Source organism: Manacus vitellinus, unplaced genomic scaffold (genome assembly GCF_001715985.3).
Source record: "Manacus vitellinus isolate BGI_N305 unplaced genomic scaffold, ASM171598v3 scaffold_3_pilon, whole genome shotgun sequence".
Lineage (NCBI taxonomy): Eukaryota > Metazoa > Chordata > Aves > Passeriformes > Pipridae > Manacus > Manacus vitellinus.
The window spans coordinates 42,183,373-42,199,681 of record NW_021940535.1 but is presented as its reverse complement, the minus strand read 5'-3'; the positions used below and the strand labels follow the sequence as shown (position 1 = coordinate 42,199,681).

The following is a 16,309-nucleotide window of genomic DNA, read 5'->3' as shown; positions in this document are numbered from 1 at the left end:
TTTACTGCTTATATCAAACATAGTAAAGAGGATTGACATAACCATGAAGAACTGAAAACTGCAAAACTGTGTAGCTCTGACACACACAACTCCCATGATTTCCAGGGGACCTTTGCTGACACTGGGTTGTGGACAGTCTGAAAGTTCACCCTTCTCACTGTGAAATAAATCTGTCTGAGAATGTGTGTATTTCTTTTTTCAAACTGACATTTCAGCATAGAACAGGTTATTTAATTATTTCATTTGGCTGAGAAGTCTCTTCCTCTTCACAGATGAAAACAGGGCAGAAGTTAGCCTAGAAAAGTGTTGAACAGAAATATTGGTCTATCGGAGGAGATGCAGGTGCTGCAGTGTTTTGCTTACACCTGAGTATATTTGTTTTACCTGAACAGTTGGATCATTCCTGTCTTGACCCTTGAATGTGCCAAATCCTGTAGCCTGTGGGATGCTGTGCAGTTCCTTCTTTTCCATTGTTGATAGCTAGAGGGTGCCTGCATGTCCATGGCCAGCTGAACAAATAGTCTTTGGGAAACTGATATGAAATTCTGCTAATTTTTTTCTTTCACTGCTAAGAAAGCTTGAGTGGATATGTTTTGACATCAGAAGTTTATAAAAATCTATATACTTTTCCAAGTGCAATATGAAATATGTTTACTCTTTTCTGAGTCTGATTTTGTTTATTTTTAAGTAGAGATTTTGTTTCTTGATAAAAATCAACCTGACAAAAACAATCAGCAGATAAATAAGTCATTGTAGTGCTGCCTTATGAAAGAGGCTTCACAGTTTCAAAGTGTGCCTCTAATTAGCAGTGGTAGGTGTAGATCAATTTAATAGATTTTTATGTTGTGCGATTCTTTGACATTCCTCTCCCGAGAGAGGAAAACGGTGTATGCTGCCTTTTTTTCCCCTCCTTTTGCCCCTGTCATGTACAGAGTATTTTCATTTATGAAAGTGGATCCCCTCAAGATGTAAGAAAGAGAGCTTTGAGATGTTCATATTCATAGATTTTGGATGATGATGAAATGACACATCTGCTGTGCTGCTGATCACTTATGGTCCCTGTAGTTCATTCATCCTTATTCCCAGTGTACAAGCTTGGATATAGTTGCTAGATGAGTGACTAGACTGGTGAAGTAATAAAGGCAACAGAAGTGATAACTCCACATCTTTCCCAGCTTCCTCAAGCTACATACAGTTTTCCTGTGTTGTCATCCCTGAACTGTGTTTCTGTAAGACAGTGGTATCACTGTGTTTATATCACTTTTTTTGGGAATTAAATTTATTTGAAAGAAAGTAGACAACCACATGAGGGACTCTCACTGGTGAGTTTCATGATAGATAAAATATGTCCAGCAAGTGGTCAGTCTCAGGAAAGGATGTGTCTGAGGAATAACATCTTTAGAAGAAACTGAACCATTAAGACATTGAGAATAACAAGAGAAAGAAGCAGCTCTGGGTTTCTAAGGGCAGGAAAGGGAATAGTAGGAAGGCCAAGCTAGCTAGTCATGTCTTGCTGAAAATACTGATGGACAGTCACTCACTGCCTGATAATAAAAAACTACAGAAACAAGTAAACCATGATATGATTGGAGAAAAATGGCTTTTAAAATACATACGGTATGTTTGAGTTATGTGGGGAGCAGCTGAGGAGAACAAAAGATGGGGAATATGAGATTGTATCATAACCTTAAGTTTAAGCAAGAAATGTCTGCATCAGTTTTGGAGGTTGCTTATGAAATAGATGTAATGTAATTTGAAGCATTTGTGGATAAGTATGTTATATGAAATAAATACATTTTCTACTGTAGGAATTAATACCTAAGGATTAATTTAGGAATTAATACCTAAACATGACTTTTCAATGGAGAACATAAACACTGTGTATGTGTTCACAGAACAAGACAGCATGCTTAAAAGTAATCCTGTGCATAGGTGTTTTTAGTATCAGAGGTTGTGTATTTTAGGATCTGGACTGTAATGTTGATGGAGATGTAAAGTCAGTATGGTAACTGATCTTTAATTCCTATCTTAACTATTGTAGCATGCAGGTGGGTAAATCAATATACTGAATAACCAATGCAAATGTAATATTCCCAGATTAGCATTAAATTCTAATCCTAATTAGATTTAATTACATTTAAAATGGTTACTGGGAGCCTTGCAGCTTTGTATCTTCCAGTTCTGTGAGAGGAAACAGATAATTCAGTTTGCAACCTTGTTTAGCTGAAATCCGATATACTGTTGGCTTTTTTTAACCCCAGCTGCTTCCAAGGTGTACTGGACATGTCTAGATTTATAAACATACTATTTGTAGCCCTGAATTACACATTTCAACCATATTAGCCATCTGAGACCTCTGACTAGGCATTTGGGAGAATAACCTACATAGATTACTGTTGCTTGTTACATGACTTAGTTGTATTGCCTATTCTGGTTTTCATTTAAGTTTTCTCATTGTAATAACTGTGAGGAGATGAAAAGCAAATCACAAAGGTTACGGCGCTGATTTGGTAATTGCCTTCTTTCTCTTTCATTTAATAACAATCTTCAGATTTTTAAGCAGGCATAAGACTAAAAGGTATCTGAGTTATGTAAAATACTGTTGAATTATACCCTAATCAGCAGGACTGGAAAATACCTCAAACTTGATAAAACAAAATCTGTGGTCTGACTTCTATCATTCAGTAGCTTAAGAAGCAGCAATGATGACATTTTCCTTGGAAGCATGACTAATAGGACCTCGTATTGGTGAATGACACCGATGTACAGGCTTAATAGAAAACATGGGAATGAGCTCCGAAAGTCAGTGGGTTTTTTTTCTTTAGTGCTCTGCTCATGGACCAAAGTGCCATAAATCTTAAGCCTCAGAACACAGAGGAGGAGGTTAGTGCTTAAACACCCGTCAGCTGTATCATTTCAAGCTTGGAAGCTTGTTGTGCACACACTGAATTGTGCCTGGTTTTGCTAATGCTCATATGAGAACATCGCTGACAGCTTGTGGTGCTTGTGCTGAGACTTTCATCAGTAACACTGAGCTGGGTCGTTGGTCAGGTAAATGGAATTTGGGGCTGTTTGTGCTCTGGTTTTTGCTTGCTACTATTACAAGCCAGCTGGCACAACTATCATTAAGTCCACATCTGCTTCCCCTCTTCTGCCACCAGCTAGAAAATGCACAACCTGCTATAATCCTAGATGCAGGATCTAAGCAGGATGTCCTTTCAGACTTAGGAGGAGGAGCACACTTCTCCTGGCTGCGAGTTTGATACTGTTGATGGCACTTTTTCTGTGCTCCTCTGGGCTACTTTGTCCTGATCTGTTTTCAAAGTTTCACCTGGCCACTGGGACACACAGCACCAGAAAAGTCACATGAAATCAGCCATGCAGCAAATTGTGATCTTTGATGGACAGTCACCCAGGACTCTTACAAGTGTCTTTCAAAGCATTTGCATATTCTTCACTTCCTTCTTTCCGATTAAAAATAAGGGACTGAAAGAGATAAGCTTTATTGGAAAAAACTTTTCTTTTTTGGAAAGGCAAACCATGCTCCATCCTTCCTCTCTGCACTTTTTCGCCTTCCTGTTTCCTGCCGCTTGATGGAATCTGTTCCTTTGAGGAAACGTGTTTCATTGCCTGCAGCCCCAAGAACACCGGCTTTTGACTAAGTTGTCACTGGGGCAGGGGGCAGTGGAATGGCAAATTTATGTTTCTAAACCAAACAAGGTTCACATAATCTGTCAGGGATTTAAGGAATGCAGCTTCATTAAGTGGTTAGTAAACTCTATGACTTTTAAATGAAACACAGAAAGCAGTGGTATGCAATTGTGCGAGGGAGATTTGAAGTGGGAGATTAACATAATCGCATGTGGCTTTCTAGTTTGTCACTCTGACAGAAAGCAGGGCTTTGCTCTGTGTATTCGTAACACTGGATTTTCCCAGAGTAAATCTTGAACTTGTAAATCTGATGGGGGTGTAGTGTCTGAGAGTTTGTTGGTTTTTTTTTTTTTAATTTCAATAGGATCAGGGCTTTTGCTTCCAACATCCAGAAGTAAGCGTCAGGATGACTTGTTACTAGAGACGAGTTCACAGTGGCTGCTAACATATTCTCCCAGTGTTCTTCCTTTGCTTGTCAGCGACTTTAAATAGAGAACCTTTGACACCTTCAGCACCATCTTTGCCTGCAAAGCAAGTGCAGGAGGCAGGCAGGGTGACAGCTGAGCCCTCTGCCATCCTGCCCGGCGTTCTGCACACTTCTCTTCCAGGATGGCTGGATGAATATAGAACGCAAGTGTCAAGGATGACACCTACTTTATAATCTCTGCAAAGCCAGCCTTTTCAGGGAAGAATTTGTTGACAGTTCAGAGATTTAAAGTCAATTTCAGTTTAAGCTCATATAGAAAAAGGATTTTTTCCTCCACCTGATGTGATAATTGAAGACTAACCAGGCAGTGCACTAGTCCATAACAAAGTATTGTAAATAAATACTGTCTTGAGACATGAAGTATTTGTTAGGTGGAAAGCTCAATTAATGACATTTGTTTCATTATCTGTTGGAAAGATTCTTTGGAGGAGGTTTAATTCACTAATGATAGCACCTGTATATTGGTATACATCATGGATGCTGTAGATTATGTTTTTAAAGCAGAGTCACCTTTGAAAATCGTGTTTAAAAACAGGAATAGGTATGTTGTCTTAGAGGCAAATGAATGCAACTTAATATATTTTATAGCTGAGATGACATAGGCTGTTAAGTCATAGTTTCTTGAGGTACTTTAGCTGGCAGCTGCAGGATAGCTGATCCTTTTCTAAAAGGCAAAGCTCCAACTTACTAGTGTTTCACTTCCCGGGAGCAATGATCTCTATTTGCAGTGTGTTGGCAGGCTGATGCTTCCTGTTAAGATGTCCATATGCCCTACTATTGTACAGAGAAATAGTTCTTAAAGACAGAATTATACAAGACTTCAGTGAAAATGGCAAAGTGGGGATAAAACAGTGTGTGATTGCTGGAATAGAATATAGAAATGGCATAGAAATAGGCAGTCAGTTCCCATATTTCCCTAAATGTAGTATGATAGTAGTGGGTATAAGGCATGCCCTCGTGTTTCCCTGAATGCATATAGTAGGTATAAGGCATTCAGAGGGCTTATTTAGGCTTTTAAGTTTTCATTGCAGGGAAAAATAAGAGGAACAAGAGTTTCGTAGAAACAATAAGAGAGAAGGAAATATTAGGAACACAGTTCCCGTGAGGTATGCAAGTAGTATTTCCCCCACTTTGAATCTGTTGATGACTTCTTACAGAGGGGAAAAAAAAAGATAGAATTAGGAGGAACTGAAGAGATACTGAAAATACTGCACTCTTACAGTGATTTGGGCAGGAAGGGTTCCCTGCTTGGTTCAGCTCCTGCTCACAGCGGTCCAGCTTCAACATTTCATCAGCTGAGTGTCATGCCCAGTTGAGTTTCAAATATCTCCGAGGATGGAGAGTCGGCAGCCTCTCTCAGCAGTGTGTTCCAGTGCTTAGCCACTCTTCTGGTGAAAAATATTTGTCCCTGGTAAGAGAAGATAGGAATAAGATACACTGAATAATTGCTGGTACAAAAAATATAAATCAATCCACTTGTACTTATCCTTCTCATAAAGCAAGAGCATGTGTATGTGCAATAAGGTTGTCATCCAAAAAGTTTAAATTTTAAAGGACTTTTGTGATAGGTGATTACCCACCTATCAAGGTGGGTATTACCCACCTTGCTGCCCTCACAGGACCCCAAGGGTATAGGAAGCAATGTAACTATGCAGGTATTTGTGACTGTGAGCAGGTCATGGCATGCTTAGTGTTAAGGAAGAAGTTATCTATAAAGAGGTTATTTTTATTGGGCTTCCAAGCGTCTCACTCCAAGTTGTCTTGGAATGGCAGCTATTAGGATACTAAGCTTGATTGGCTGATATGATACTAATAGTGTCTAATGTGATCCACTGAGCTAGAAAAGGTAATTATTTTCTGTGGAACTGAGAAACAGTTGACAGAAATCTTTCCTTCCACTCTTTCATGCTACGCCAGAAAATGTCACCTGTTTTTTAATTAAGTACATACATACAATTTGTGTTGTATTAATGCTGATACTTTTCATTTTCATCCCAAAGTATAGATATCTAGTAAAACCTCAGGCATTTGTGGTTCAGCCAATCATAAATGAAGGAAGTTAATCTTACTTTTGGAAGGGGAGAAAGGGTTAATTTTAATTCCTTTCATGTTTGGTAGATTCCTTAGAGTTTAATGTAAGAGCATAAGAATTTGGGTGCACAGAGTTGAATGATACCTGGGAAGTCCCTGTAGCCCAATACTTCGCCTCTGACATGATCAGTAGTTGCTCCCAAAGATGAGGTACAAGAACTAGGTGACCATAAGGCAGTTCTTCCCAGGTCTGTCTTCCAGGCTTTCAGTGATCTGCAGCTCAGGGATTTCTTGTGACAGTGCCTTTGTGCTTGATGTATGTATATTCTGTTCTGGGCAATTTGTCCTATTAATGATGATTTGGGATATATTTACCTAATTCAAAAATACTAACAAAATCTGTACTATGTCATATACAAAGATGTCTTTTAGAGATTGTGTAGAATGACTTTTTTATCACATTTCAAGTGCACAGGCCTGATTGCAGAGCACCACGGTAGATCTGACTCATTTTGTCAGTATTTTTTGGCACTCAAGTAAGCATGTTTGCAAAGTAGCAGTAGACCTTTTTGACGTGCTATAACATTTCAGTAGTTAATGTAGTGTTCCACAGCATATTAAATTTTACTGCGTCTGTGCAAACTTACAATAAGCAAAAGTGCAAGAAAACGCTGTAGATGTTTGTGAAATAGACCCTGCTGGAATAAATTCACTTCAAGAGCTAGTTTTACAGTGTATGTTTGGTCTAGCTGATGATGTAATTAACAGTAAATTTTGAAATGTTTCCTTCTGCAGAAGATAAATTCATAGTTTCTACACACATTAACACTTTTTTCAGGACTTTTTTGTTATCAGTGTCGTAGTTCCTGGTCCAAAAAGGAAAAATACCATAGTATGGTTTCATGAAACTACTTGGTGAACTTGATTCATTTTGAGAAATATGGTAACATACTACTGTTTTAAAGGATTTGTATTATATGTTGAAAGCATCTTGGTATTGTTAGAGAAATTCTCTGTTATAAATAGCTAGTTCAGTCAATATATTAACTTCATAGACCTAGCTTTGTCAATGGAATCAGCATAGTTAGTCCTTATGTTTTTTGTTCTTGCAATACAAAAAACTTGTGGAGTTTGGCAAGTTGCTTAAACTTTGAAGAAAAACAATTTTCTCGTTTTAAAAATAAGATAATGCCTGGTCCATGCTAGTGTCTCCAGGGGTTCTGATGTCCTGTGGTGTTTCCTGTATTGTAGAAATACAAAATATTTGTATACTAAAAATGTATGCTACAGCTTCTAGATACTGGTGTTTAGTTTGAAGGTGGGTGGATGGTGGATGGATGACTGAAAATGTATGTAATTTTCTTTGTTATGATAAGCTGTCATAAGTAGTGACTTGCTAAGAAAGTGTCTAATCAGTAACAAAGTTTATGGGTTAGCTCTACAAGATCTGAAAGAAGACAATTTAATAACAAAAAATGCATCTAGGATCTTATCTTTATCACCAATTTTGAGTACCACAATAATGAAAGTAGTATATTTTTATAATGATTGCAAGTGCCTCTAGCGTATTCAACACCAGGTGTGCCAGCAGTGTTTAGAATGCAAGCTGAACTCCTATTACACATTTCAACAGCAGCATACCACAAATAAATCTCAAATATTTCTCAATGTTGTTATAGATTGCTATCTTTGTCTTTAACCCATAGTGCTAAATCCTGAAATTCAGAGTACAACATGCTGGCACAAGCAGGAGTTTCAGCTGTAGTGTTAAAATTAAAGTAAAAGTATTTCTTTTCTCTGATGTTGCTGAGCAGGTAGGGGTACCAACAATATTATAATCTGTAACTGTTAGGAGTCCTGATATTATCTGTGGAGCTCCAATGTTTGCCTTTTATAATCCCAAAGAAAGTATTTATTTAAGGTAAATGAAATGTGAAGACTCAGTGCCATTTTCATTGTTGTATTTCTTTAAGATTTATTTTGGGCTATATATTCAGAATAAATAGTGAGATGGCAGTGATAATTGCTGTATACTGTGTGCAGCACTGGGCATGAGCAGAGGTGATCTCATTTGGAGAAGAGCGTCTCAGGAATCGGATATCTTTGATATCAAGATTAGGTTTATTTTAAACATCATCTGTTTGGGTTTCTAAATAAATATAGACCTAGTCACTTGTTTCTTATAGTGCCTGAGCAGGTACAAATCAGAAAAAAATGTCGGTGTGTATGGGGCTGGTCCAGGTCTGAGATGTTCTCTGCTAGGTGACTGGAACAAAAAAAACCAAAAAACCAACTCACCACCCCACATCTCTTGCCTATAGTCAGTCCCAAGCAAGTCCTGCTTTGTGCATCTTTGCAATCTGAAAAAAAATCTCTGCTCTCAGCTTCACCCTAAAATAATCACTGGTATAAATCACAATTGATATAGTTATTTCAACTGCAGTTACCATGAAGACAGCTCAGGCTCTGAGTACTGGCAGCTGCAGGATGCCAGGCATCTCCAGGGCTCCAGGTAGCTCTGGGCAAGCCCTGACACCAGCTGCTGCAGGGACTTGCTGCCAGACTGCCTTCCCAGCAATGATCCACCTGAGTCTTACTGCATCTACTCCAGAGATGGTTTGTTCCAGTGGTGATGCTGCAGTGCAAAGTCTTGCTCTTCATTTTCCACCCAGAAGATACTGCATGTGTAAACTAAATTTTCATGCCGCAGGGCAAAATATCAGCTGATAGAACAGGCAGAGGTATGTGAAGCCAGCAGCGGCATGTTAACACTTACTAACCAGAGCCTTGGTTCAGGCTAAGTCCTGTGCCTTAGCCCTATCTTTGTAGCAAACTTTCAAATTAATGTGCTTGTTATTTTTTCTCTCTGCTTTTTATTATAATGTAGATTCACAGCGTCAGAGAATGGTTTGAGTCGGCACTTAAACATCATCTAGTTACAACCCCCATGTCATGGGCAGAGACACCTTCCACTAGACTAGGTTGCTCAAAGCCCCATCCAACCTGGCCTTGAACACTTCAAGGGCATTAAATTAATTGTACTCTAAAGGACCTTGTAAAAGTGTCCTATTAGTATTATATATTTGGGTTTAGAATTAAGCTTTATTTTTTTATCCATAAGGAGACTTGGGTGGCACTGTGGAACCCAGAACAAAATAGGAGACCCTAAGCTCTAGCCTGCAGCCATCAGCACTGGGGTGCTGTGGCTCAACAAGGGGACTTGTTTTTTGGCATTGTGGGCATCCTCTGAGAAGAGAATGATAGCTGCACACTTGTCTGGCTCTAGGGATATTCTGGTTAGACTCGTCCTACAGATCTTACACTCTTGACTGTTGTCTCCTGCTGAATATTGTCTGGGGCTTTCCTACCTCCTATAATTGTAAATACGTGAATGAGGCTAAAAATATAGATACACCACCTATTGTTTAATTTACTCTACAGAGGTTATTTTCTAGGAGATGTGTATGAAGAAAGATTTTTAGTAATTGACAGAAAAAGTGCTGACTGACTTATTAACATTTCTAAGTAATGAGACCTGTAGGGAAATTTTAATCTTTGGAAGCTTCTGGATAAACTGCGACTAGTTTGATTAATGTTTTATATGTCTATGTTAACTTTTGCTGATTTTACACAGAGTATCTGCTAGACTGCAAGACTTCAGTTGTTGGAATAATGTTACTGCAATTTCCTGGTCTAACTAGCTTGTGTGTTACATTTCTGTCCTCGTTTCTCTGCTGTTACATGTGCTTAGCAGGCATTTTTAGTGACTTTTATGTTGTAGCTCCTGTTTACATAAGGCAGGCCATACCTTATAAGTATCAAGTGAACATTTTGGTTGTAAATTGGAGTTATGATGACTCTTCATGTTACTGAGGGATTTTTTGTTCCTTTTCTGCCAGGAAAATATTGTAGCAAATTTTCCTTGTAACTTTTTATTTTCTTTTACTTTGGCCATCTCTTGATGACCAGTAGAATGGGCGGATTTTTATGTTTCATTAGCATTTCTTATAAGGTCTGCCTTTAGAACAGTACCCATTTTCTAAATTATACTTCTGTAGGGCTGGAAAAAATCACGGTAACCAGATGCAGTATTTGTCTCTGGCCTGGCAAAGTGTTAGATTTAACAAAAGAAGCTAATAAAAATGTTCAAATTGACCCTTCTCATCACTTGGACTTCTTGGAGCTCAATCAATCACTCATTATTATCAGAGTTATTCACGCAGAGGCAGAAGTGATAGGATTTCTCATAATCAGCCCTTCAGCCAGACATAATTTGCAATTTTGAAGCATTGTATTTGGAAACAATAATGCATTAAAATGAACAGAGCAGGAATTAGAAGTACAGTTGAGAAGAGAATGTGTTGAAGAGTAGCCATGGTTTAAACGCTCTCTCTAAGCGTCTTAGTGGGCACTGGTAATTAGAGGCAGACGATGTAATATTGTTAGCACCTAAATTGGTCCACAATTTTTAAAGTCCTCTGTGGAGTGTGACAAATGCAACAACAGAAGTGTGCCCACCTTGCTGCATAGTTGCAGGGCAGCAGTTTTCAGGGGGAGTGCTGGGGTATAAGGTGGTGTCACCTGTTTGGCACAGTGTGAGTGAGAGATGGTGGGCTGGACATGGCACCCAGTGCACTGGGATGTAGCATTTTACTTTGACTGAGAGAAATTGCTTATGTTATAGAAGAAGGATGACATTGTACTTTAGATTGTCAGACACCTGTTAATAGTGGCTGCTGCTGCTGCTTAGAATTTGGGAATTTTTTGTTATCCCTATGTATGGTATTATGTATTGTGAAGTAGAGGATTGTATATCAGCTTTTGTGGGTGCAGTCTGTGAAAGACAGGTTAACATACTGCAGGCCTTCACTCAAATTTTTTCAGGAGCTTACTCTTTACCTTGCAATTGAGGCTTTATTTTTTTTCCAGTTTGTATTTACAGTTTTTCAATTACAGTTTAACATCTTACTGCGCAATACTGCATTTTAGAATAGTACACTGCAGTAATGATGGGCACATTCTGTCAGAGAGGTGGGACAGGAGCATTTAAATCACAGCAATGTAAGGATATGTTGCCCATTAAGATTAGATAGATAGATAGGTAGATAGATAGATAGGTAGGTAGATAGATAGATTGATATAAAGAGTGGATTAGTTTGGCTGTATCACAGGTGTGAGCTACTTTCTTCAATGCCAAGTAGCACATGCTTAGTGTACCAAATTTAAGCTTTGGGTAAGTCAATAACTACTCTCTTTTTTGAATACATACACAGCATTAAAGAGTTTTGGTCACAAACTTTAAAATGCTTAGAATATTGTGAATTGTCCATTAAAATGTCATGTACTGCTTCTGTGGTTGCTCCCATCATTGCGAATTGTTAACAAAGTTGTGCCTAAGCAGAAGTTTTCTTTTTTTATTCCTGATTCCTTCAGGGATGCCACAATCCACAGTTTAACAGGTTTTGGCTGACCACCATGAAAATGAGTTATTTATGGTGACTTTTAATGTGTTGTGGTATTGCTTATTAAGTAGATTTGGACATACAACAGAAGATTCTCCTGTCTGTTTGCTATCTTGCTGCTGTTTTTCCAATATTATCGTAAAATTATCCATGCTTCCTTTGACCTTCTCAACCTGCTTTTAAACCACAGTAGTTTGAATTAGTTGTTAGGTTTTTTCTTTTTCTTCTTTTTTTTTTTTTTTTTGATTTATTTATCTATTTATTAGAACTGTCCATGGCTCCAACTAGCTTTAGGCAATCATGAGTAGCAATGCAAGAAGATTATCTTTGGTTTAGAAATTTGCAAACAGATGGTCTTTCGGTAAAAGAAATCTGTTTTTAAAAGTTCCACCATTTTATGCTGGAAGTAAATATTACAAATGCTTAAGTTGTGAAAAGAGAGCGACTTGGTGTGAATAATATTCTGCCTGTTGTGTCATGCCTTTCAGGAAATGTTATCAAAACTGTTTATGAAAATAATTGAATGAAACCTCATGACATGTCTCTTGGTTTGGCATCATACCCATTTTCTATGAAGTTGGGATACTGACTCATGAAGACAGGCAGATTAAGCTTCACTGGCTGGAAACAGTCACCGATTGCATATGTTGTTTCCACTTCTTTCCAGGAAGTTGTTGTGCGAATCACCGGTGATGTTGTACATGAAGTGTTGCGATGTATGTGCCGTCATGGCTGTTGTTTTTGATAGACTTATTTTGGTGAGATGAACTAGAATCCCCACTTGAACGATGCTGAAAAATGGTTTATAATGTTTGGAAGGTGATGCAGAGGCTGTTGGGAGAAAATGTGTGAATATAACATAGACCATCATGTGCTTTACAGTACTCAGGCCCAAGGTGGCCACTAAAGAGGGCTGATAATTTGCAGTGATAGCCACTTCAGTTCTCATGGTTTGAATTTCTATGTTTGTGGCTGAGCTTGAAGGAAATTTATTGCTCTGAAGAGGTACAAGTGTACCTTTTCAGGGTATTCTTCATTTTCATGAGTTGCATATGACCTTTTGTAGTGCGCTTTTCTTGGTTTGTGACAGCAGAGTTCCCCAGCAACCCTCCTGGGCAGGGGTCTTCTGCTGAATGTTGCATGAGAAAGATTGCTGCTTTATCAGTTTTAATATAGGTGAAGAAACCCATGAAAAATGAAATTATAAATGTCTGTTTTAATTATGCCCACAAGCTCCTACATCAAGGTGCCTCTACATCAGTGCTTCTGTGTCATCTCAGGACAGTGCTGCTGCTGAGTCACTCAGCAGTTATTCCACTCTCTCCTAACAAGTAGAATAGGATCTACTAATTTGATTACATGTGATAACTGGCTATTTCAAGAAATCCATTGCAAATATGTAAATATTTGCACTTACAAGCATATTTTTAAAAATAGCACTTGCACAATTTTGCTTGGAAAGGAAGGCTTGTAAACCCTCAAGTCATCACTACACAGGGTGATTTGTGTTTGTGTGCTATGTTGTCCTTGTTTATGCTTGTTAAATTTTTATTTTAGCAACAGAATGGTTTTGTGTGTCACAATAATATTTTGCAATATGAATCTCATGGTTTTGCTGATACAGCAGGGTGAAAGAGATTGCAGAAATCATTGCAAAATCCTTTGAGTAGGGTTAGGTTATGTGCATCTGTGTGCGCCTGTGAATAGTTTGCTACTGTGGGGAAAAGAGCATGCCTTGAAGACAGAAAACACTGACAGAATATCTCAAGACACTTACCATTTGTTAATTTTTAATGATGGTCTTTTTTGTATTAAGGAACATAATGCTACTGAACTTCTGTCTCAATCAATTTTTGTGTATTTTTTTTCATTAATCAACTAATGCATGTTTCTTCTATAGCTCTTTATTCTAATGAAATATGTGGATGATTTGGCAGACGACAATGATCTCATCAGTAACGCATCAGGGTACAATCCATTTAGCAGATTATGTGTATATTATTTTTGTTATATCAAGGATGCTGATGTATATTCCTTTAAAATGAATCTATTTTTGAGATACCTTTCTAAAGGTATCTCAATCTCTAAATTGAAATTTCTCTTGCTACCACTCATACATCCTCCTTTCTTCACTTGTTCTGTCTGTATTTATGTCTATTTTTGCAAAATCATTTATGTGTTCTTTATGTCTACATGTGTATTTTATATACATTTAACATTTTTATATATATGACATCATGTCGTAGCTTGAACTTGTTCTTTAAATGTTCTGTCTTCTCTTTTTAGTTGCTCTAATGCATTGGCCCAAAGCCACTGAAGGCAATTCCTAGTCAGTGCCTCTCTGTTCTGTGTGATAGACTTTGGATTAGGTCACCTCCTAGTTGGTGACAGTCATTCAAGTAAGTAAGCCTGAAAGTGAGCCAGCTAGGGACTGACAGAGAGGTTTGGGTATTCATTTTAGTTTGATTAGATTATCCAGAGTTCATAGGATTTCCTATTTGAGGGCCAATCTTACGGCATATAAGTCTGTGTTCTTGTCTTTTTATTAATAATAATGTGACAGACTAGTATCACAGGTCTGAGGATGGTCCTTTCCTCTGATGCGACTTGGCTGTTATATTCTGGAGATCATACTTTTAAAAAACAGTCCTCTTACAATTTTTAATTTCTTCACTTAATTGTGATTGCTATTGTTGGTTGAATTTAAGGATTAAGTCTGTGGATCTGTGAATATAACTTTGAGCATTTACACTTATCTGGAAACTTTCTCTAGCCCTTAATGTAAAAGGAGAATTAAGAAGCTATAAATTAAGTAGAACCCTGGAGTATCTTGGCAATTAGAGTGAACAAGATTTCAGCTGCTCTCTTTTATCAATTTCTCACAGTCTTGGACAGACAGGGTATTTTTAATTTACAACCTGTATTTCAATTAGTCATAGAAGTTTTTTTCTTATAGCCTTTGCTTGTACAGTTACAAAATAAAATTAAACTACTTTTTAGCTATACTTTTAATAACAGGGTTTAAATAAGGGAGTGGCTGAATAAACTAGCTGTTATGTGAGGTAAACATTGTTACTATTATAAAGAGATTATTCTGTAACCGTACAGTTTGAGTCCTCAAAGAAGTATTAAGCTATGTCTATGAGAGGATATGTTTATGGACAGAGTGGTAATTTTTTTATTACTTGGGGGTTGGAGGAAAATGTGCACTTTTTTTTTTCCTTTATTTTTCACCCTCATTAATAATATTCTGTGCTCTGCTTCTCAGAATTGAGATTGAAGAAAGTGGTGGCCTCAGGTCAGTGTTGTGCTCCTGTGGCTGCAAGTGCTCCACAGTAGCTGGTGCAGCTCAAGCTTTAGCAACAGAACTGTTTTCATCATTTGTATGACAACTTTGTGAGGCAGTAGTGTATGTAATTTGGTTGCACATCATGTAGTAGCTTGTGTCTGTGCATTGGTATCTTGTGCACTGATTTAGGTAGGGCTTTTATAGCTCACAGTCAAATTGTTGGCACTGAACTTAGCAAGTGACAGGAGCTTAGAATTAGATTCTCAGGACTGTCAGAACATCAGTGCCACAGATGCTCCTTTTCTGCATGGTTTTGGTTTTTAATTCCAACAGTAGTTTTTACCTTTGTTTTTAAGCACTGTCCTCCTTTTCACTAATGCAAGGAGCATTGCTGTGCACAGATGCTGAGTGGTGGAGTTTTCATGTCTGTATCAGAAGACAAGTTGTCATTTCATTTGCATTTGTAAGAATTGCAACAAGTATCCCAGCAGCCAGCCTCACAGCTATGAGAACAGACCATCTCAGGTTCAGTCAAGTGCCTGACAATCACCAGGTGCTTCAGGCACTCGCTAACCAGCTGCACACAGCAGAGAACAGCTCCTGCGCCTGGGGAGGGAGCAACAAGGGCTGGGATCACAGTACTTGGCTGTATCCTCAAGGCCTTGGGAAAGTCTAGAATTTCTCAGGCATAGGACAAATAGATGGTGATTGCTATTTTACAAGGGAGATATCGTTAACGATTGCACTTTGGGAGTAACAGCCTTAGGTTGTTATCAGTAAGGGAACAGTCGCTTCAGTGGGGGAACTTATTATGTGGGTGTGCCAGGCCATTCAATGTATGGATTAGGGAAGAAATAACTACTGGAAGTAGTAAGGTTCCAAAATTGCCATGGGTCATGTACGGGACATACATCCTAGTTCCATCTTTCCTTCCTTTTGAGTATCTGAGCAGCGAAGAGGTAAGATTCACAATGACGCAAAACCTGGTGGATTGTGGAGAATGTTCATGGGGCAGGTCAGGGACTATGCCAGTTGCACTTGTAAGAAGGTGAAACTTTTTCATAGGTAAGCCAGTTCTTTTCGTTGGGCTGGTGCATTCAATTTGGGGCGTTTTAAATACTGGGAGTAATTCTGGGAACCTGACCCATACTTGGCTTCTTTTGACTCACACAACTTAACAAGGGCCACCAGACAGCAGCAAAAAGGGCTTTACCACCGGCTGTGAAGACAGTACATAGTATCTGTGGTGTTTTGAAGGGCTATTGCATAGGCTTCTTGAATTTCAGTGGTCTGAATAGTCTCATTTCTGAGTGTCCTGTTTTGCTTAATATTCATGAATCAGTGCAGGAAACATCTACCTGAGGAAATTAGGACCGGTGATTTTGAATA

General features: G+C 38.3%; 1 protein-coding gene across 13 annotated transcripts in view; it reads left to right on the top strand.

The window, feature by feature from the left end:
- PARD3 (par-3 family cell polarity regulator) overlaps positions 1-16,309 on the top strand; it is a 432,225-nt gene that overhangs the window by 294,879 nt on the left and 121,037 nt on the right. The gene's annotated exons all lie outside the window — the stretch shown is intronic.